Below are 6,000 nucleotides of genomic sequence, written 5' to 3' on the forward strand. Positions count from 1 at the left end.
GGGCCAGGGGACGGGCTCGGCCCCGGGGAAGGTGGTGGAGACCAGATCTGGCTGCTCTGCAGATTGTGGCTGCAGTTTCTGCCTGTGATGTGCAGCTCTGCTCTGTGAACTCGGCTGGCACTGAGGCCGGGGACTATTGAAGAGCTCTGCATCAAGGGGCTGAGGATACAGCAGCAACCCTCATGTAGTCACTTTTGGCTCTTTCTGCCTCCCAAACTCATTTTTGACAGCACTCACATCCCACCTGCCGCACCCTGGCCAAGCCTGGGAGCTCTGCAGGGAGGCAGCAGCCAGTGGGAGCTGTGGGCTCCCTGCTGGGATGCTCCTGGAAGGACATGGGGGTACAGGGCAGAAGGTAGCCCTGGCAAAGGGTCCATCTCCTGCAGCATCTTGGGAGCAGCTGAGGGATGCCAGTGGGTGAGTTGGACTCTTCAAAGCAGAGCATCCTGATGGCCCTCCTGACCCTGTACAGATGTTTCCCGGTGCACTGCCATCCAGCCAGCCTCAGGAGAGCCCTTCCCGGCCGGATTGGATGCTATTGCTTTGAAGTTGGCAGAGTCAGGCAGCCAAAAGCATCCAGCCCTGGGGAAGAGGCCAGGCAGGCAGGGATGTGACTCAGGAACGGCTCCAGTGACAAGGGGAAGAGGAAAAATGGTTTATTGTGTCTGTGTTGGCGTCCAAATCGCCAACGCAGGGGAAGTGGCTGAGCTCTCCTGACCGGGAGGGGAGAGCCCAGGGGAGCCAGAGGTGTGGGGAATTGCCAGTGGTGTAGGGCTTTGCCAGCACTGTAGGGCATCATCCCCAGCTTCACAAGCTCCTGAGAGCTCTGCTCCCACAGGATGGCCACAGAACACAGCCAGGTCTCCAGCAGCATCCAACCTCTCACCCCAAAATATCCAGGACAGGGAGCCTCTGAGTACAAAGGAGGGAGTAAGTGCCAGTCAGTGCCCTTCTCCACCTTTGCTAAGGCAGTTAATTAACCTCTCTAGCCAGTGTCTGAGGACATGGGGCAGTTTGGAAGCTCACAGCCCAGTGCATGCCCAGGGAAGGAGCTGAGAGAAACCAGAAGACAAATGCAATTTGGTGTCTTTTTATCCCTCCCCCTCCTGACCTCCTCAGTTTTATTGTCACAGACAGTTTTTTGTAGCACAAGGGAATGGAAACTCTGCTCCTTCCCAGGCTGTGGACAAGCTGGAATGGGAGCAAATGACAGAGGGAGGGTGTAAGGATGGGAAAGGACCAGCCCCATGCACCCTCCCCACCGAGGTTAATGCCTTTTGCAGGTGCCATTGCCCAAATCCCTTCGATCTGCCATTCCCAGCTCATGAGTAGCCCTGCTGCTGGAAGGCCATGGAGCCTGCAGAGGCAGTTTTGTCATCACAGATCCCTCACATCACAGAGCCCAAGAGCAGACAGGACATTAAAACCAGGCAGTTTCATCTCAACCTTCAGAGGAGAGCCTGCGCCAGCAGCCAAGTGCTGGGATGCGCCACGCAGCGCCCGCGTCCCGTGATGGATCAGCTCAGAAAACAACACCCTGCTAATCTTCCTCCCCAGCAGCCATAAAACTGTCCTCCCGGTTCCTTCTGACAGGATTTACAGCAGCTCAAAGCATCCCTGGGCGGCTGGTGGGGGCCAGAGCCCCTCATGAGTGCTGGCCCTGCATCCTGGCAGTCAGGCAATGCCCCTGAATCTCTCAGCTTCCAGCCGCTCAATTTCCCTCTCCAAGTTACTGCTTCCCAACAGAAACTTTGCAGTTCCCCATCCTGCCCAGGTCAGTGTCCCCAAGGCCATATCTGACCCCCAGAGCTTCTTGCCAAGGTTCCATCCAGGCCACCCCAGGCAGCATCTCAAAAGGCAAAGATCTAAAGGGCACTGAATTGGGCAAGCTGCCATAGAGCACCTGTTGAAGGGCACCCACTTGTGCCAGACATGTAAAGTCTCCTGCACCAAGGCTGAGATGTTCTCACAGCCCTTCCCTTTGCTGGGCTGACCCCCGGGGATGGGGGTCAGACAGGGCAGGGGGTGACCTGCCTGTGGCTTTGGTCACAGCCTTGGTCATGGTCCCAGAAATGGTGGTCCCATGAGCAGCATCTCACCCAGCCACAGATCACCAAACTGTTTTCCAGCACTGAGGGTTTTCTGGGTCCGAACCCATTTAGGACCAAACACTGGGGGCTGCCCCACAACTGCTGGGCACAGCCCATGCCAGGTCCCTCCTGAGAAAGCACAGGGAAAGACTTTGAGAGCTGAGCAGTGGGAGTGAGAGGGCTGCCCCTACGCTCCCCCCAGCAGCCTATCCAAGTGGGAAACCGAAAACCCAGCGCAAGGCAAACTGTGCTGAGCCCCTGCCAAGAGCCACGGACAGAAATATCCTTGATTTCAGCAAGGTGTGAATAACTTTTGACACTTCTAGGGCTTATTGCCTTAAAAAAAAATCCCCCAGCAGCCCCCATTCACACTCGGCAGGGCTGTGTTTCATATGAATGGAATATATGAATCACTGCAAAGAATTTAAATGCTTCCCTGTACAAAGCAAAGCTCCCTCCCCTCTCCTGCTGCTGCGCCTGGGCTCCGTGCAGCCTAAAACAAAGAGATGGCAGGAGAGGGGACAAATCCCCATCCCCAGGCCTCTGCTTCTGCATGGGCAGAGCTGGGCACCCTCCACCACCCACTTCAACCCATCACCATCTCCTCTAACCACAACATTTGTGTTTTCCCAGATGCCGACAAGCTCCTGACAGCTCCCAGGTTCACGTCTCTGTGTGCCTCTCACATTTCGGCTCAGCTCCCACCCTTACATCCCAAACTTCAGGCTGGAACAAGCCAATAAAGAAAATCATTTAAGTTCAATTCCTCTGCCCAAAGAGGGCAACTCAGTGCCTGGCTGCTGAGGGGTGATTAGGTCACCCTGGCTGATGGAAATAAAGAGATTCTCCCTGCAAGAATCTCTCCCATTTTTCAGCAGTTTGAGTTTTGCTGCTTCTTTTCCCCTTGGGCAATAGGGTGAGGAGGAAAAATGTAACTGGAAGCCTGGAACAACCTCGTTGGGTTTCCAGCTGGGATCTTTCCCCTGGCATTGTGTCTCCAGCCCTGGCAGCTTGAGGGAAGCCAGGACAGGGCTATGAGCACCTCAAAGAGCAAAGGCAGAAGAGCTGAGCATGGCCGGAGACGGCCCCGGGAGCCCTCATCTTCCACTGCCCCTGGCCAAGGCGGGTCAGAACCATCACCCCAGTGCCCTAAACTCAGGGGATCAGGCTGGGAAAGGAGCAGCTTTGTTTCCCAGTGTCCCTCACGGACGGATCAGAACTGCATTTTTACAGAAGCAATAAAAATCCCAGGAATTCACCGGCCTTATGATTTATTAAACATGTTCCCAACAGCAAAGCTGCCCCTAGATCAGGAAAGATCTCCGGTGGGTTATTGCCTTGCCTGGGGCTACCACACAGGGGAGGGGATGGCTCCTGGCTTCTTGGGGACATTCAAAGCCAGGGGATCTGGTAGGTCAGGAGCCAATTAAGAGCAACGCTCTTAAAAACAGACAAATAAAGTCAGCACCTTGCATTTCCCAAGGTGTCGGTGGAAGGAGCTGCGGTGACCCGGCACTGCCACTACCCAACAACCGCTGGCTGCAGATGCTGGGAGCCATGGGAGGGGGATTGACCTCCTGGCGGGACCAGGGCACTGAGCAGCAGCAATCCCCAAAGGTCACAGAACTTTCCCCAAACACTTTTGTTCTCACAATCGTTTTTCGTAAGAGCAGAAAGAAAGAGCTGAGCGCTGGAGTATGGCTCGGTCTGTCTGCTCCCTGAGTACGGCAAAGCCTCGGAGTAGGGCTCGTTGGGAAAGGTGCAGGAGGGAAGGGGATCAGGGTAAAAGAAGAGATGAGAAGAGGGAAAAAGAAGGGATGAGAAGAAGAGGGGGAAAGAGGTAAGAAGAAGGGGGGTAAGGGATGAGAAGAAGGGGAAAATGGGATGAGAAGAAGGGGGGAAAAGGGGTGAGAAGGGGAAAAAAGGGGTGAGAAGAAGAGGAAAAAAGGGGTGAGAAGGGGGAAAAGGTATTAGAAGAAGGGAAAAAGAACCAAGAGAAGCAGCGGAGGCTCGGAGCGCACTTGGAAGAGCCATTCCAATATTCTTCTCTGCATGGGGAAAAGCAATCAGAGCTACAGGGACTCGTGACTGAGAAATCCAAGCGATTTGCTCCCGTCCGAGCCCAGCGGGACCGGCGCGGGAGGCTCAGGTGAGCACCGGGAACCGAGCGTCGAGAACCGAGGACCAGGGACCGGCGGGGCTCTTACCTCGGCGGAGCGCGGCTCAGGCGGGCACGGGCTGGCGGGGAGCAGCCGGGACGGGCCGGGACGGACGGGACGGACGGGTCGGGCACCCCCGCGGCGGGGCGGAGCGGGCCGGTGCGGGGCGGAGCGGAGCCCGGCGGGGCGGTGCGGAGGGGAGCGGGGCCGGGAGGTGCGGAGCGGAGCGGGGCAGGGTCGAGTCGGGCCGGGCCGGGCCGGGCTGGCTGACGGTGTGGGTTTTATTTTTTTTCTTCTTTTAAAAACTTTTTCCCCTCTCTCCCCGCCCCCCGCAGGTCGCAGCCCGGCAGCGCTTCTCCTCCGGTCCCCCCTCGGTGCAGAATAAATCACTTTCAAAGTGCGCCTCCCTCCCGCCCTCCGCCCCCCTGGGTGGGAGCTGTGGGCACTTGGCCCCTTCCTCATGAGGGCGGCGTGGAGCCCATGGGCACCGCACAGAGCCTGGAGCTGCTGCGGGGCAAGGATGCCCAGTGCCCGGGGGATGCTGGTGCCAGAAGTGGTGGGGAAAGAGCCCCTCCCCCGCCTGCTGAGAGCCCAGCACTGGGTTCTGGCCACATCTGGCACTGTCTTTCCTCTCCTCGGGCCAGTTGACAGCCCGGGGCTGAAACAGCTTGCTAAGTAAAGAAAGGAAAGAAAGAGAGAAAAGAAAGAAAACAAAGAAAAACAAGCAAGAAAGATGGATGGGTGGATGGATGGAGGTGGATAAATGGATGGCTGGAGGGATGGCTGGAGGGATGGCTGGATGCAGGCACAGGGAGCAGGAGGTGCTACCCTACTCTGCTATGGCAGGGGGGGGTCTTCTACTACCCTGAGTGGGAAAAGAGAGCAATGTGGTGCTGGTGCAGCCAGGTCTTGCTGCCTCTTGGCTCAGCAGGTTCAAACCATGCCCCAGCCCGGGGGCATCAGGATGCCCGCAGCCCTCACTGCCTGCCTTGCCCATCCATTGCCTGCAGCCCGCTTGTGAGGTGACAGGGATTCGGCGTCCCGCTGGCAGCCGCGTGCCTGGCACAGCCAGGCCACCGCTGGCATTGCCGCAGCCGTGGGATCCTCGCCATGTCCTGCGCATCGTGGCCGAGCCCGGGGGAGGTACAGGGCCCTGGTGTGCCCCGGGAGGCAGATTAGGGTTGCTGAGGCAACGGGCACGGAGAAAGCCCGTCTGGACCGAGCCGCCGGGGCGCACAAGGGTGTTTGTTTTCCGTATTAAGCGCTGGAGCAGGGGGGGCATCAGACGCCTAATCCCCCCTCAATGCCTTCCCTGGGCGAGCGGCCGCGGGCCAGACCCTGCTCCCAGGAATGCTGATGTGCTCTGGGGCTGGGATCCCCTCCCTGCTCCAAGCAGGCAGAGCTGGGGGTTCCACCCTTGTCTGGTGCCTGTTGCAGGCAAAGCAATTCCTGCTCCTGGTCGTAGCTGAGCCTGGCTGAACCATCACCTGCTGCGTGGGGACCGGCTGCTGGCACAAACCACTCTGCCACCAGCCATGCCCTCATCCTCCTCCCATCTACAGCCCCCGGTGCTGAGGAGCCCAGGCACAAGCACAGCATGGAGGGGCCTCCATCAGCATGATGGTGCCAGCAGAAGCAAACCAGCCTCGTTTAACTGGAGCACTCATGGGCGAAGCATTTCCTCTGCTCGCAGCCTCCTCAGCCAGCACAGACATTCCTCTGTCCCACACCACAAACCAACGCTTGCAGCC

General features: G+C 58.1%; 1 protein-coding gene across 1 annotated transcript in view; it reads right to left on the bottom strand.

The window, feature by feature from the left end:
• Positions 1–4,346, bottom strand: part of COL8A2 (collagen type VIII alpha 2 chain) — a 36,534-nt gene extending 32,188 nt beyond the window's left edge. Inside the window, exon 1 of the mRNA XM_064172805.1 lies at positions 4,298–4,346. The gene's annotated coding sequence lies outside the window, so the exon portion shown is untranslated. The remainder of the gene's footprint in view (positions 1–4,297) is intronic.
• Between the last annotated feature and the right edge of the window lie 1,654 nt (positions 4,347–6,000).

The sequence above is a fragment of the Pogoniulus pusillus genome, chromosome 37 (genome assembly GCF_015220805.1).
Source record: "Pogoniulus pusillus isolate bPogPus1 chromosome 37, bPogPus1.pri, whole genome shotgun sequence".
Taxonomy (NCBI): Eukaryota; Metazoa; Chordata; class Aves; order Piciformes; family Lybiidae; genus Pogoniulus; species Pogoniulus pusillus.